This window comes from Anabas testudineus, chromosome 17 (genome assembly GCF_900324465.2).
Source record: "Anabas testudineus chromosome 17, fAnaTes1.2, whole genome shotgun sequence".
NCBI classification, from domain to species: Eukaryota; Metazoa; Chordata; class Actinopteri; order Anabantiformes; family Anabantidae; genus Anabas; species Anabas testudineus.
Genome location: NC_046626.1, coordinates 16,304,628 through 16,321,421, shown reverse-complemented (window position 1 = coordinate 16,321,421; position 16,794 = coordinate 16,304,628). Strand labels below are relative to the sequence as shown.

The following is a 16,794-nucleotide window of genomic DNA, read 5'->3' as shown; positions in this document are numbered from 1 at the left end:
GGAAGAGATATCAACTTCCCCACTGACAATAGCGTCACAAAACAGGATTCATTGTGGAAACAGCTTGCATCTTTGCAGATCTGTTGGCGGTAGGCTGTGAAATGTAACACTACTGAACAGCTGGTCACAGCACACCACAGCATTGCTCTTTCTCCACGCTGACTTTTGCTTGATTAGGATACAAACCAGGCTGCTTTTACACTCTCTCTCTACACATTCTCCATACATTCTCATAGCCTTTTTGAAAACTTGAGAGAAGCAGACTTTTTTTTATTCAGTGTCAGTGCTGAGAAAAGTGCTGTATCTGTTCTAAAAGGCTGCTCATAGTAATCTCACTGGAATCATCATTGACTAATTACAAATAGAGGTCTGAAAATTAGACCAGAAGGACCTTGTTAGATGTTGTACCTCTTTGGGGATGTCTTAATGCGGGAGTAGTGGCTAGTAGTGGCCGGATTAAAAAAAGTCTGCTACTAGTGCTTGCCTTTCACAAACATTACCACCTCCCGTCTTGCAGATTTCACCTCAAAGCGATTTCTCACATTTACCCGCTTCTGTGTTTTCATTGCCACCCCCATACCCCTCACTGTGCAGTATGCAAGGAAGTCACTGTCTGGAGAGGTTGAGGGAGCACAAGAGGCCAGAGGGTAGAGAGGGGGCACAATGCTGTAAAGTGCCTCAATGTCGCTTCATTTCCCCAATTTAATTGGGCTATCTAAATGCATCCCTGGCTTGTCAATACCCGCCGGGGTCCCAGATAAAAATGATTTGTCTCATGCATTCTGCAGCATGCTCTGCTGTTCCCTCCGAGAGCAAGCCCCGCCAGTTGTCAGCAGCAGAGTGTAATGGAGAGTGCTTGTTGTTTCTTCAGGAAAATAGTGGCTTCCTTTATCATTTCTGCCTCTCTCATCTTTGACTTATTTCTTTTTTCTGTACTCTCATTCTGTCTGTAACTAAAAGATCAGTATAGGCAAGCAGGTATGCCCACCTCTGTGGACACACATACAGCGGCACAGGGACACATGCACAAATTCACATGAGCTATACGCACATATCTGTACAGGCACGTACACACGCTGGCACTCACTGAAGGTCAGCACTGTGAAGCAAATCTTATCTGTGTTTTTATATGCTCTGTTTCCCACTGTCCTTGTCTTTTTCACACCTCCTGTCACCCTGTGCCATCACCTTCCCTCTCAGCGCTGGAGCCAGTCTTATCTGCAGACGGCTCTGAGAAAAATTCAGGGCCAAAAATTTGCCCTTGGTGCTTGGACTGTTGAGCAGAAATATAATGCCCACACTGTGCATGTCATTTTTATTATTATATTATATTGTGTTTTGTGTAGCCTAGTTAGACATCTGCATATTAAACATAAGCAGGTACTGCAAGGGCTGCTCTTTTTATTCTCCGAACTGACGGACAATTTATTGGCTTGTGTCAAGGAAATGATTTACAGCATATTTAAATATAATTATGTAACTGTTGTCACAAACTGAATTTAAATGCTACAATGGTAATTTGCAAATATATTTAACTCGCGTTTATAAGTTATGATATTATCCATGTGCAATATAAATATCAGCATGATTTCAATCGGGAGGTAAATGAGTTCATAAATGGACAAAAGCAGTAGCCATGCCTCAGTAAATTGCAAATTGGGCTGTGGATTTTAAGCTAACAGTTGTTGCCCAGCTGTGGGTTTGGACATGATGACATAGTGCAAGACATAACAGCCTATCAGCAACAGCACACTGACTTTCACAGCTCAGTGTTTACAACACAGGTCAGCATTTTTTCACTGGCTCGTAGCCAGAAATGTTTGTCAGTGATCCCCCTGAATGGGAAGTTAAAGCACATCTATTTGGATGCATTTTGAAGGATTTGGATCATAATTTTGTTATTTTAGCTGATATGTAATATGTTTACGTGTGAGTTTCAGATTACCATATTTTGCATTGTGTCAAAATGCAGCACATATCATTTCATACTGTTATTTCGTCAGTATGTGCTTTTCTGACCTTAGACCAAGACACTTACTTTCTTACCTATAGGCTGAATTTTATTAAAATGTTTTGGCAGACTTGTTAGATGGTGCAGACAGTTATATTGATAAAGCCCAGGGCCAGTGTGATTCATCCTATCCTTCAGCAGCCAGTGCAGTTTCCAAATCAGATGATGACTGTTGCTCCCACAGAGGAGCTGAGGTGTCTGGCTCTATCCAGGTGTTCTTCACAAGCACACAGCCCTGAAGCCGCCCAACTGACTTTGTATATTCAACAACTCACAGAGTGGTGACTGAGAATCCAGAAATACATTGATCTCACAAAATTAAGGTTTAACTAGAATCCATTAACTGGGTATTGTTAGCGGACTGGCTTAAGTCATGGAGATGCTGGCCCCTTCAGATTGAAGAGGTTGTCAGCCTTTTTCAGTCAAATGAAATGAGTGGGGGATGGTTGGTTGTCACAATGTTCTCAGACTAGGTAGGGGGTGTTTCCATCTCTATTCAAGCTTTGGGGGGTGGGGCAAAAGATAAGTCTTAAAACCGCTTGAGCTACAAATACTCACTTGAGGCAACAGCTTTAATCTTGCATAGGGTGTTACCGTTCAGTTCCATCTGTGTATTGAGTTTTACATTGCACTAAAATTAGATTACATGAGAGATGAAATGGCTCATGTTGTGCAACTGACACACTACACTATATTGCAGTAGCTTACAATTCATTTTCTCTCCCACACTGCAGATAAGACCACAAACGATAATCTTTGCTTCTGCTTTTTTTTACTACTTCATGATTTGTTCTGCAAGTCGATCTCAGGTGAATGTAATAGATGAGTTGGCACAGATTATTTACATCCCCAAAAATACTTCTGCTCCTCTCCACAGGTGTAATAATTATTCTCAATAATCAAATTCCTACGAGTATGTTAAGAATAAGATGTTTCCAGACTGGTTGTTTTCCTTTTGGAGATAGTTGTGATGTAAATTTGATGACATTTTTTAGCCATTGTGCATGCTTGAGATCCTTTTTTATTTTTCAAATGAAATTAATTTTTAATCAAATGACCCACATCCCATTTTTTCTAAACTAGAAGTAAAGTTAAAGATAAAACAATCCTTTTGCTGAAAAGTCTGTTGTGTGCACAGATCAGCAGCCTCCAGTCAAATCAGACTGTCTCCTAGTGTTAACAACAAATAGAAATGTAGAACACATCGCAGTTCCCTGTTTTCCTCAGCACAGTTTAAGCCTAGAAGGTATTCAGCTTTGCTTCTTTTCGTAGAACCCTCATGTACGTTTTTTATAACATCAATCTAAATGTATTTCTTATGTTAGTTACAGTACAGTATCAGCAGTACTGCCCAGGTTTACACCAGCCAGTGGTCTTCGCAATTCTTAGTTTATTTTCCTTTATTATAGGAAAGTAGTAACATATCATGATACAGTTATGTGCAATTTATAATATTATATATGTCCTCGTCTAAAAACATTTATCTTGGTCTAGGTTACGGTTTGCAATGTCAGCAATGCCACTGTTACAAACAAAAACAAAACAAAAACAAAAAAACATCATTACATGGTGGGCCAAAAACTGTTAAAGCATTGCTGGATGAGTCAAGTTACAGTCCACATAGTAGGATTGGGATAAATGAGCAAACCTCTGCCCAAGGTCCCAGGGCTCTGTGATCTATTAAGGCGCTGTCGTCTCGGATGGTGAATTTCAGTGAGCGAGGGAATTTTTGGGGAAGAGAATGGTTGTGCTGACATCCTCCTCTCAGTGCAATCCCTTGTCCTTGTAGGAAGGAAGAGAAAAACAGCACCAGAGGCTGACTTGGCTGTTCCTCTGAGCTCCATCATAAATCCGACTGAACATTTCTGAACATCTGTTGTGGATGATTAGCTCTATGGCTAGCAGAGTTTGACCGGAGGGAGAGAGAACCAGTGTGTTGGGGAGTGGTGTGTGTGTGTATACTCCATGCTTTGCTGATTTAAGAAGGAGGATTTTTGCATATTTATTTTATCCCTCCTGCCCTTTTTAGAAGAAGAGAGGAGGCCAAATTATTTTTTTAAACAAATTTATTATCTACAACATGTTACTGGACATGTGTTATATTGGCGCAGTCTCCTGGGAAAGCTTGTATGTTTCAAGGTCGCACTTTGTTAACCCCTTAGTTCCAGTTGTAATGACTTGGAAAATTGATTTTTAAATGCAAGCACGAGTTTCATTTGGAAGTTGAATTGGCGAAGGTGGACATGTCAGCCTACCATCAGGTCTGTGATGAGACAACATAGGAGCTTACATTAGGTCACATTCCCTCATTTGACATTGGTCAATAAATAAGCCACACGTGATGTTATGAACACATAACATCACGTGTCCTTGTTCCTCAAACCTTTATTTTTCTGCATGCAGGTGCACACCAAAATTGTCTCTCATTGGTTGAGGTTCAAAAAGGTAAGGGCCTGCAGCCTCCTCCCTCTTCACACTGAAATTTGACACCAATGACATCACATGGTGGGTTTGGCTTCTCCCAGGCAGTCCCTGAACACCCACTCAGTGTGTGAACAAGCTCTGCCTCTGAAGGATCTCTCCCCAAGCCACATTTCTTTAAAGCCACAGCTGGAAACGTATTGCTGGCGAGGCAAAAGACAGTTCTTCTGGTTCCACTAAACTCTGTGAATGGAATAACTGAGCAGGAACTGGAGACTACTTTCTTTTCCTTAGACATCATTCAGGGATAATCTTTTGTGGATACTGCTGGGTTTTCTTTTCTAGGATTTGGATACTCTCTCTCACTCTCTCTCTGGAATACGGACTTCACAATAGAAAGGATTTATTTATAAGTGGACCTAATTAACATGCATGGGTAAGTGTGAATTTTGCACTACAGAAAGAAAAGAAAACAGAGAATAAAAGTTAAGACATAAAAGGGAAGACACGAGGCACAGGTGTATTTAGCTGAAACTGAACCGAGCTTTCTTAGACACTGCACTCTGTGTGTATGTCACTGTACCAGTGTGTTTTTTAACTGGCCACATAACTTTTACAATTTACTTCTTACAATAAAAGTAACTAAATAAGTTGATGTGTTACACTTCAATGATCAGGTATTTTCTTACTATTCTTTTGTCCGCTTTTCTTTTGTCCTTGCTCACTCTTGCTTGTTAAGCCAAAACAATGGTTTAACCTTGTCTTGGCTTAGCTCTATTGGCGAGCTCTCTGGCAAATTGCCCTGTCTGGTGCGAACCCTCCCCTACGTATTCAGAGGACTTTGAATAGAAGGGCCATAGAAGGTCCCTTAGCTACCGCTGCTAAGGTGAGGCACCCTGCCGTTCTACTGCATTAGGCCTACACTGAGTCCAAACAACCTGTTTTTCCAGTTGTCCTTATCTCCCTGGGCAATCTGGAGGGTAAAGTTTCAGCGACAAGAATTTCAGTTAGGAGACACTGAAAGGCTTTGAAATCCCAGATAATTGTAGAGGAGAGCTTCTGGAAGTCACAAATTATGATTTAGAAAAATGTTTGGGCCTCGATTTTAGCAAGTATAATTTGTAATTCATGTTTCTTAGTGTGATTTAAATGTGTAAAGCGATTTTTTGTGTACTGTGATTATCAGCTTTATTATAATTAAAGGTTTTTAGGAAAGACATGTCTGAAGACACATTCAACAAAAACTAACCATCTCTAATTGCCCCTTATGCTGTAATTACATCTTTAACCTTTTGTATGATTGTTTTTATTACAACATAAAACTTTTATACACTTGTATGAGAAACTTTTGAACCAAGTTCATCTTGCTCACAATAAATGTGGTAGTTGTTGCAAAGCCAGTTTGTTGCTCAATACAAGAAGCTGGTGTCAATGGGAAAAATATCGCTTCTCGCAATTTGTTCTGTTGTTCACTTGTCCAGTTTTGTTTTCCATCAAAACTGCCTTGAGATTTCAAATAATGTACTGCATACACGATGTCTGACATTTTATTTGGCCTTTGAAATGACTAGACTTCTCCAAGGACCTGTCTCTCTACAGTGGGAACATTGTGTTTTCGCTCTTAGTTGTACTCATCGATTATTAGTAGGTTTACATAGTTTATATTTTTCCTTATTAGTTAATTATTCAAGAGTACAACCCTCACCATAAAAATCATCCTGTTAGTTTTGACCTGGTGTGGTAAGCCATACTTTATTAAAAACTACATTCAGGAGAAACTCGAGATGGACACTGCTGTTATGATATCTGTTGAGCTGCTGAACAGCGTAAACAAACATGCTGAAAAGTGTCAGCCATGTTCATTTGTTCAAACAAAGCCAGTCCCTGCCCACACTGTGTGACCTGTATGTTGTCCTCTTCACCTCTGCCATGCAGGCCACTGACCCTTCATTCCACTTTTACGACTTGGTCTCAGTCGCTTCGTCACCAGTAATGTTACAGAGACATTAAGTGATGTCTTGGGTGTTACTAAAATAACTACAGTTATTTATTTTATTCCCTGACCAAACATACAATGCATTGACTTCCTTTTAAATGAAAGACTTCCACCTGTGTGGAACAGTCAATCACTGTCTTTTCCCATTGGATTTCTCAAAGGTAAATATGGGCTGAACATATGGATTTTTCCATAGAACTTGATTTCTCATCATTGTTGAATTGGTTGATGTGTAATGGCCCGTCGACACATGATGGACCTGCTTAATCACTCTTGTCCCAGTTGGGGCGTAAAAGAGGTTGCTTACAATCACAGATCAATGCCTGAAGGGGATTGTGTCAGTGGAGCCAGACATTTATATATGACGTAAACAGTAAGTAGACAGAAACTGTACTAACCTTTGTTGGGTAATTCATTATAAGTTCAAATCATAGTTTTCTTATCAGGTTTCAGACTTTAAAATGTCAGCAGAGAATGGATTTTTCATTTTTTGTCAGGAATTGTTCATCCCATATCCCATAGTGACAAGGTCATGAGTAGTTTTATGATGACTAGACCTAATTGTCAGTTGCCGGTTTTGTTCTAAATAACATGTTTATGCAGTGAGGGATGACTGTACCAAATACATCCTGCATAATATGCGATGTAAATCAGTGGCCTCTGTGATGTGTTAGCTGTGCTCACTTTTTGGTCTCTGTTGTGACACGTCTTTGTTGCTGACGGTAGCTCATTCATCGTGACAGGCGCTGATGAGAAGGTTTAGAGAAAAATATCTTCTTTACTGCTAAAATCACCAGTGTTTTGACAAGAATGTTGTTCTTCAGTGCCCTAAGCAGAGATCTCATCGCATTGAACTAAGTTTGTGCCAGTTCTTTAACATCTGCACAGGGTATGATTTTGACATGAGATAATATACAAATCATCAGAGAGGTTTATTTTAAGTAAGGTAATGGTATTTTTGTCGCCAATTAGGGATGAATTGAAATAGTCAACAGTCCACTACATCCGTGGTGGTGCAGCTATTGTTCATTGTGTCTTTAAAGCGAATTGAAAAGTGGATCAAAGTGCTCAGGCTTACATTATACTCGGCTCTTTCCTTCACAGAAGCTTTTTTTCTTCCCTTCCTTTTGACATTATATATTCCATTCTGCATTTTAGATGGATCTATGCACTTTTTATCCACAGTTATATCTAGCCATCAGTGGTCTGTTCTGTGCTCATAGCCTTGCACCTTCCATTTAAATCTTAGCTCAATGCATTACAGCCACAGGTCTCTCAATGGGAACACAAATTCACTTTGTCAGAGAGGACATTTCCCTCCTTGCACAAAACTCATTCCAATTCCACATCATCCCATTACAGCTCCACATTGATTGAAACAGCCTCCATTTTCAGGGGCAACTGCATTTTTTGTGCATATGACAAGGCCAAAGCTTATGCTTGTGTATGTGAAATGTTTAGTGATGCGGGTTGCAGACACATAGTGGCAACGGCACATATAAATTCCTCCACGCTTTAACCTATTTGTAAAGATGGTAGAAGACTTGGGTCACTGATGCAGTTACGTGATGTTGTTTGTTTCCTTAAAATCATGTCAGTGTCAGTTAATTACGGCAATGCTAATATCTTACATCCAACATAGCCTTTCTTCTGCAGGAAGGCAAGGTCAGACTGGTTGCTTTTGGATTGCCTTTAAAGAAAATTAAAGTTCACAGCTTTGCCTTGCTCTTGCGTATGAGAAGATCTGTGATACTAAACTGCAGTAAAGCAAGCAAAATTCAACGTAGGATAGATTCTGGGAGTGTAGTTGTGTGACTGATTTACCCCTCTGCCTCCACCAATGATGTCTTTAGTCCACTGCTGCTGATTCCACAAACTTCAGCACCTCTCACTATCAGTAAATGTCATATAGTGGAATAATATTGTAAGTCTACAATCTTGGCTATGTATACACAGACCTGTGAGTACAGCATGTGTTGCTTGCATTACAATGAGACTCTGTATAAGTGTCTGTATAATGTTTGACTTTTGTTCATGTTGCAGTTCAAGCTCAAACGCAGGCAATGACTCTCCTGCTGAACTCTGAGGTCCCTGGCTTGTTTTGGGAAGATGGATGGAGATTCATTTGGTTTCATTATAATGCCTGACTTATTTATAGCCTCTCTGTTCAGCGCCTGTTGGCCCACTGTGGCCCTGTAAGGATGCTGGGGGCTAAGGCGTTGATGAAACATTCCTGTGTCCAGGGGGTATTCTCTGAGGAGAGCACTGCTTGTTTAAGGGAGGATGGCGGTGTGACAATGTAAGGACCACAGGCAAGGCGACTGAAATCTAATTCCACCAGCCCTGCCTAGCTACAGCATTCCTGTTTGAGAGCTCTCCCCTATCAAAAGTCTTGCACTGTGGGGATGTTGGGTGTGTAATGATACCACATAGCCCAACATGGGCGTAAGTTTATAATGTGATCCTGCCCTACAAAAATAGTTACCACAAAAAAGGGGAAGGGGAACTTGGCAGAGGAAAATAACTACCCTGAAACATGCATAAGTAAAACATGTTTTACTTATGCAGAGTTTAAAGTTTGTAGTTCCACAGCACCAATCCCAAACCTTTATCTGGATCTCCCCCGTCAGCCTCAGAGATTACTGCTTCACAACCCTGGAGCAGGGATGCTGTCTGCCTGGTAATTTGATGGCTAATCCCCTGCCTCTTCTCTACAAATCTCTTCACTGATAAAGGGGTTGCTTCTACATTAGTAAACATGGGAGACTTGGCTGCCTTGGCTAAGAGACAAGAGGACTGGTTGAGGAAAGGGGAAGTAGAGGGATAGCCAGTCCCCCCTTCATTGTTTATAGGAAAGTGCCTTTGTATCTCCTGCTTGCAAACCTAGCATACATGCCAAGATAAACATTTAAACCAAAGTCTTTGCTGGTAAGGCGGTATGTTTATGTATGAGGCCAATAATGTATAGTTAATACATTTGTGCACATCTTGGTCAAAGTATGACAACCCCTCCTAGTCCAGTACTTCATGATTATAATACTTTAATGGTTTGATGATGAGCTGCTAATGTACCAAAGTGTGCTTTATAAAGATTTTCAATGCAGTTCTTTGTTAATGCACATTCATTAGCTTTTTGACCCAAATTTGTTATCATAATGATCACTGCACTGCTGCCACAGCCAGACCCAATTGCTCACTTAAAAAGGATTGACTTTCTCAGATCTTCCTTTACAGGATTATACTGGTGTGAATGTACTGCCTACATGACCATGAATTGCTAGATTGCCAGCTGTAGTCTTAAAAAGAGCTGTATTAGTAATTGTTAGTCTATGCCTGTTTCCTGGATGTTTGTCCACCTCAGGTGATGGTGCATCAACAAAACATGAAGCCTTGGCATCACAACTGACGCCTTGAGCCCAAACATGCTTAAACAAGTTTAACAGGACTTGGCAAGATAGCATTTTACCAGTCTGTGGAATTACTTCAACTTGATGACTGCAAAATTGGCCGTGATGGCTTTTCATTTGTTGACCTGACAGAGGCACTTTAGGCGTCAGGGTGAATCTGGTGGGTTGAGTGACAGGTTCTGTCCCTGCGTGTCTTGCTGTATGTGTAATGGCTTGGTGTTCAGTCTAATCGTTGCCAGTGAGTGTGATGACATGTCAGGAAGAATTTGATGAGATCACTGTTTTCAGTACATCACCAACCAGTCAAACATCACAACTATACAAGTGGACTGCAGCGAGAGCTGTTTTGACTGTTTGTGCTTTTCTTTTGCTTTTATAAAAAAGTAAATGCAGGCACTAGTTCTGCTATTGTGTTCGACCCTTCATTTACTTTTTTCTTTACTCTTTGCTTGAAGCTAAATGTTACTGATCTGATTTGATTGGTAAGAAATGTGTTTAAATGTTCTACTGGAACAAATATACGTAATTGACATTGCCCAGCCCTACATAAATTGTACAAGTATATTTTATGAAGATTACATCTCTGGTAATTCCTTCATAGACAATCTAAACACCAGTTTTCTTGATTGGATTTACACTGTATTTGCACTGAATCACTGGAGAAGCTCTTGTCAAAATTTATTTATGAACTGGATTTTTATTTAACTATTTCATTGAAAATCTGTGGTTTACAGTTGTCCCCGAATTTCTCTAACTGAAAGCATCCAAGAGATGTGTGTGTGTGTGTGTGTGTGTTCACTCTAAGTTTATGTGTTGTGTGTATGTCTTGTTAGCCCGGCTACAGAACAGTGACTCTACACTGGCGGTAATTGATAGTCTGGAGGTTGTCTCCGCTGCAGGTAACTCCTATCTGCAGCTGTACTGTGAGAGAGAGGGGGTTGGGGTAGGGGAGAGCTTATAAATAAGTCTTCCAAGGACTAAGGATTTCAGCATAACTGGGAGGGTAATCAAGAAGAACAGATAGTATAGCTGGAAGACAGTGTGATGGTAGGAGAATGTTTAATATGGCAGAGGATTTCCCTCACGGACACTTCAGGATGGTGCAGGCTTAAATGTACATTTAGGCTGAGCTTTTTCAACATTGCTCTGAATAACAGAGTATTTCTCTGTGCCTTCTTTATGTTGCATCTGTTGCTTGTCTTGTGCAATAAGCTAAAAAGTTCAGAGGCTTCGATATGACTTTTGCCTCTTTTAAAACACTTCCATCAGATTGACAGAGTGAAATTCAATTCTTTGCTTTTCCAGAGATGTGTACTATACAGAGAACGCAAGAGAGAGCAAAAGGGGGAGAGGACGATGGAGAGAGATTGGTCCCGGTGAGAGATTCATAGGTAGTAATGAGGGTGTTTGTGGAGTGCAAGTCGTCGTGTTGTGGCTCTGGCCTGTCAGTATAATGGACCTTGCTAGTCAGCTGGCAATCACTTGTACTGCTCACAACCTTGTCCGCCCATTGTTCTTCACTCTTCCTGTCTGTCAACCTGCCAGCAATAGATGGAGGATGAAGCAGAATCTTATCCCAGATGACAGATACAGTGTCCAGATACTTTCTCATTACCTAAAGGTGTCCGGAGCTGAGGTGTGGAGGAAGGCCAATCTAACTCCATGTTTCCAACCAGCTAACTTTTGGAGACAACTGTGGGAGCAGCACCTCGATTAATACATGTTTGTTTTGCCTATGGATGGTAACTGTCAGCATTCAGTCAGCTTAGTCAATAGTAAACTTGTGTATGATTTGTATTTCAGAGCCAAGGGACACCTTGAAATTATTTCCTCCTCTGCTTGAATCATTTTCTATCAACAGCACAGGATAAATTATGGCCATCTGCCACCATTACCAATAGAATCATTTTGTTCTGTGGTCGTAGCATCTAGAACAAAAATGTTGGATTAGGCACTGGACAGGACAGGACAGACCTGCCAGGTTAGTGGTGCACTAAGATATATAGCACAATCGTAGTTTTTAGGAGTACTGGACTAGTTTGATGAACACAGTTGGAGTTGAGAGTCCCTTCTTCTTTTGCCCTCTATCGACTAGCCCCTTCCCATTTCGCACTCATCTCTTTTACATTTTAAATCCTCGGGTCTCCGGAGAGCGATGGGGATATATGGTTCCATCTGCTCCAACAGACTGGCTCGTGGCTCAGACAGAGGGAAAGAGACAGAGAAGGAGACATAACTAGGGGGAGAGAGAGAGAGGAGGAAACAGTGGATGGAGAGAAACACAGACTGACAGAAAGACAGAATGGCTTATTAGAATCTGCCTTTTTTCACTAGTTAGACAAAGACTGAGGGGATAGCCGTCTGAAGGAGAGGCAAGGAAAGGAGTTAGATTAGTACCGTAGGGAGCCTGCTTTTCGACATTTGCAATGGCAACTAACCCATGTTAAATCTGTCAGGATTTAGCTGTTGCAGATACACCAGTCTTCAGTTTTGTTTGTGTAACACATAGTTTTATTTTTTTTTATGTTTCAAGGTGGGTCTGAGAATAGCATATGCTTGTGTGCATTTTAAATTCCCCTTTACACATTTCTCATCAAGGGGTCCTACTTTCTAAATAAAACCTTATGCTTTGCCTCAGACACCATCAGATCCAGTGTTTCTGTTTCCCACCACAAAAGCTTGATTATATAGGAGAAGGTTTTTCCCAGCCCTCCTTGAGTTAGTCTAACCATTCCTTGTGTCAACACTGGGTTTGTTACTCTGTAACTTGGACCACAGGTGATTTTTCTTTCCCTGTACTGTTCACGTGCTCATTTTAAGGTAACATAATAAAACTATTGTAGTCACATAGTCAATCTAGTCAATTCGTTCTGCGTCATTTATTGAATGTAGGTTACAGTTGCATCTGTGTTTAGTAGTCGCAGGTTCTAAGGGAATGTCGTAGCTGATATAACAGTTCCTCCGAAGCAGATTTGCATGAAAGAGTGTAACGAGATAATGAGCTGCTTTCAAGATTACGTCTGGGGATGTACCGATCGTCCATCCAGTGCTTATGAAAGATCTTCTTTTTTTTTTTTTTTACTAATAGCCCCCAGCCGCACTCTGGCTAATCCATTCACGGCCAGTTTAAAATTTGCAAGTATGACCAGGCAAATTGTAATTTCTGTTAAGGGAATGTCAAGGGTATAGCATATTCTCTGTCAGTGTCACAGTATACAGCCTCTTATAACCCAACTGTGGTACAAACTATTGTGTGAAACAGTTACAAGTGTAGCTTCTCTGTCACTGAGCACTCAGCCACATCTTCTTTCACATGTCAGCCTATAGAGGGTCCTTACTGGCCAAAGAGCCTTGCTCCTAGGCTGTTACAGTTACTAATCTGGCCTGACACCAAGCTGATTTACAATGCCCCCCTACCCTAAGCACAGACTGGCTTGATGTGATTCATTTAGAACAGTGTAAGCACCTGCTGAATAGTATGAAGCCTCTAAAGCCACCACTTGTGTGTGTTTACAGAGTTGGGTCCAATATTCTTACCTTAGTGCATCCTGTATAAAAGAAATACACTTTAGGAAAAAACAATCCCGTCTGTTCAAGGCAGTGCTATTCAGAAAACCTGCTTATAGAGTGTCTTTTCAATTTCTATTGTATTCCACATCTTTTTACACTGTATTGCAGTTCTCCAATATTTAATTTTTCTAATATTTCAGCTTTTTCCAATGCAAAAATCCACCCATGATAGATCCTTGGATTGAGCTGAGCCCAAACAACTGCCTCTGTTTGGCCAGCTATTGATCTATGAGCTCTGTATTTGCCAGTCTTTCTGCTCACATGCCTTCACTCTGTTTGTCTTTTACTGGCGGAGACGAGGCTTTCTGCACAGGGGGTGGAACGGGGGGTTGAAGTCCTCTGCATGGTGTGAGGGGGGAGTCCATGCCTTCTGTGCTGCCTGCTTAGTCATTTTATCGCGCCATCTGTCCACAAGCAAACTGTCAAGTAGTGACGTCTTAGCTCATCTTTCTTGCTTGACAGTGTGAATTCTCTTTTGATATATATGCGCATCTGCTGTTGAGAATGTGTCTCAGTTTATACTGCTAATTTAATGTTTGGCCATAGCACAGAATCATTCTTAATTACATAGTAATTCATTTGTAGAACTCTCTAAAATGTAAACAAACGCATATTAAACCCTTTTCCAATCTTTAAACTAGGGCAAGGCTATTGGATGTGTATATTTTTAGAAGCCCTGAGCTGAATACTCTTTGTTGCTTTATCATTCTTCATTAGTTTTATGTTGTTCCCAGCTATGCAGAGTTACAGGATGCCTTAAAAATTAAGATTCTTTTTTATTTGTATACCTCTGAAAGATGCCTCAGTGTCTGTTGGAACAGATCTTAAAGCAAAGTCACCACAATGTTAATAGTAATTAAATAAGTAATTAAAGTAGTTTCCAATTAAAACAGACAGTTAAATGAAATGAATCCAAAAAGCTGATCAAAGTGTGTTGAAGAAAGAAAACGTGTCTTGCATGTGTGGAACGTTCTGGAAAGTCCTCTGTAGTTTTCAAACTAAGCTGGCATTCTGCACGTACGACTCCAAAGATTGGTGCTACTTCACAGAAAGCTGTTTCATGCACTTGACTGGTCCAGGTATACACAACATCGCTTTCATTTGATGAATGTCTATTTTACATTGAGCCTGCTTTTTGATTTATTGCAGGCCCTTTGCCCACTACTTTGTAGTACATGCCATTTTCTCCTTGCTCTGCAGCTCGACAACACCAATAATCACTCTTCAGTAAATTCAAATGGAAGTGGCACTCTGGTATGGTCTCTTCTACTTTGTGTAATACATATCAATGTAATACATATCACTTTTCATTCTCAGATTGATCTGTGGCTGAAAGGATTGGCAGGCCCCCAGAGGTGATTGGAAATCCGCACTTCAGTGGCAATTTACGGAGGTGCTTGAGTTTTGTTAAATGTTCACTCAACCAGATTAAATGCCAAAAGACATTGTATCATATGGGTGAAGCCAGTATCCGAGGTGCTTTGCATTTGCAAGTCCAACCCTCATGCGTCACAGATTGCATCATGCGTCATTGTGACTCTGTGTCATATGTTGTAAATGTCAGCATACATTTCAAATGGCTGTAGTATTGTCATATTTAATTATTGAAGTGTCCTAAATGAACTAGTTGATGGATTTCTTTTAGTCATACAACAGGCAGACACTTAATTCATGTGATTTATTACCTGAGTACTTGTATTGTAGGTCAGCATAATCATCACTCCCTACGTTGTATTGCTCAACCGAAGTAAGTGCACTCGTCTGTTGTGAGTGTTCTTCAGTCTCTCAATCTTCTTCTTCACAGTAAAGCGTTAACAATTAACTCGGTGGAATCAGCTTGTAAACAGAAGTGCTGTAAAACTCGATAGGTCACAGGACATTACCCTTTGTTAGGTGTATGTCAGTGCTCTGTCTTGTCACAGCCCTGTAAAAAAGACATGCACCATCAAATCTGTGGATATAGCGAGGCTTTCAGAGCTAGAGCTAAAACCTAATTTGGTTACTTTACACTTTCTTTTTACAATATGGGTCTGACTTGCTTGAAGTACGTCTCCTGGGGTCTTTTGGTGTGTGTTTGTGCGTGTGTTCACCAGTTAGGCAGAAAGGGAACACAGACTTGAGGGTGAGACTTCTAGGACATGGAAAACTAATCAGGGCCAAAACACTGCTGTCGAAAATCAGCTTGTAACTGTGTTTATGGAGCTGTTGCAAGCTGCGCCAACACAAACCTCTCTGGTCTGAGTTTATCACCTCTAGAGATGGCCATGATTAGCGCCCCACACTGCCAGCCATATATCTCAACTGCCTCTCCGTGCTCAGGATGACCCATTAAGCAGAGATGGAGAAAGAGAGAGAAAATGAGTTGGAGGAATGGAAACGACAGGCAGAGATGTTACCAGTAGTTAGTCTGATAGCAGTATTTACTCAGCCCCTATGCTCTCCCTGCGTAGCTGTATCTTTCATTGTCTGTTTGTATACTAGCGTTTCTGTAAGGGTGGCCACTCCCTTGCTACACACACATTCACAGGAGGTAATAAGTCAAATGACGGGCACCTGATGTGGGTGGCAAGCAAATAAGATGTGTTAAAGATTCTCTTCTAAAAGCCCCTTTGTCCTCTCAGTTTACGGCATGAGATGTTCACATTCCATTGTCCTCTTGTTAATTACTTCAGTAAACACTTAACTTGTCCATTGTGTGACCTGTACGCCACATAACACAGCTTCGATCAGCCTCTGTTGTTTGGCCTGAACGCAATAAAATCATATGAAAATGTAAATAACATTTGTCTATGATATGACATACACCTCTTGCTCTGATTTTGGTTCACTGTGCACTACTTTCATGTTGGTACCATGTCTCATGAGCACTACACCACAACACCAATGCACATAGCGGCAAGTGTTGTCCCAAAGTGTTTGTGTGCAGCTGGGAGACACCCAGCTGCACTGGAATAAATAAGGAGATAAATAAATAATGAATAACCCTCGCTCTAGGAATTTGTCTCATTGAAGATGAAAAGCATCTGCCTCTCTCTGGCATCTGCTGTGAAAGATATCCCTCCACCACCAAAGGTTTGGAGCACGGCGAGTAGCCAACTCTATCAGCCCCACTCACTCTCTCTACCCGCTGACACGAACCAACGCAACGCTGGCGTACATAAAAATGAGTGTCAAAACAAATTTGTCAGCCAACAAACTTGATGTGAGTTGCACTCATTTTGCATGGCTAACTTGTGGTATTAACTTGAAATAAAAACGGGGCCTAATGTGTTTAATTCTGGAGTGGGGGTGTGATCCAGTACTTTGGCACACTGAGCACTGTGGTTTTTTACAGACTGCTACAGCTTAACACATCAACAATAGGCTGATTTCTTTAGCAGTGAGAGTGG

At 40.9% G+C, this 16,794-nt stretch overlaps 1 protein-coding gene across 6 annotated transcripts in view; it reads left to right on the top strand.

Moving 5' to 3' along the window:
* LOC113171691 (receptor-type tyrosine-protein phosphatase F) overlaps positions 1-16,794 on the top strand; it is a 147,584-nt gene that overhangs the window by 32,241 nt on the left and 98,549 nt on the right. For 4 of the 6 annotated variants that reach the window (XM_026374263.2, XM_026374262.2, XM_026374261.2 and 1 more), the window contains exon 1: positions 4,551-4,868. The exons of 1 other annotated variant lie outside the window; for it this stretch is intronic. The gene's annotated coding sequence lies outside the window, so the exon portion shown is untranslated. Of the gene's footprint in view, positions 1-4,550; positions 4,869-14,722; positions 14,799-16,794 lie in introns of those variants that run through there. One more of the 6 variants, XM_026374260.2, reaches the window with a different exon arrangement.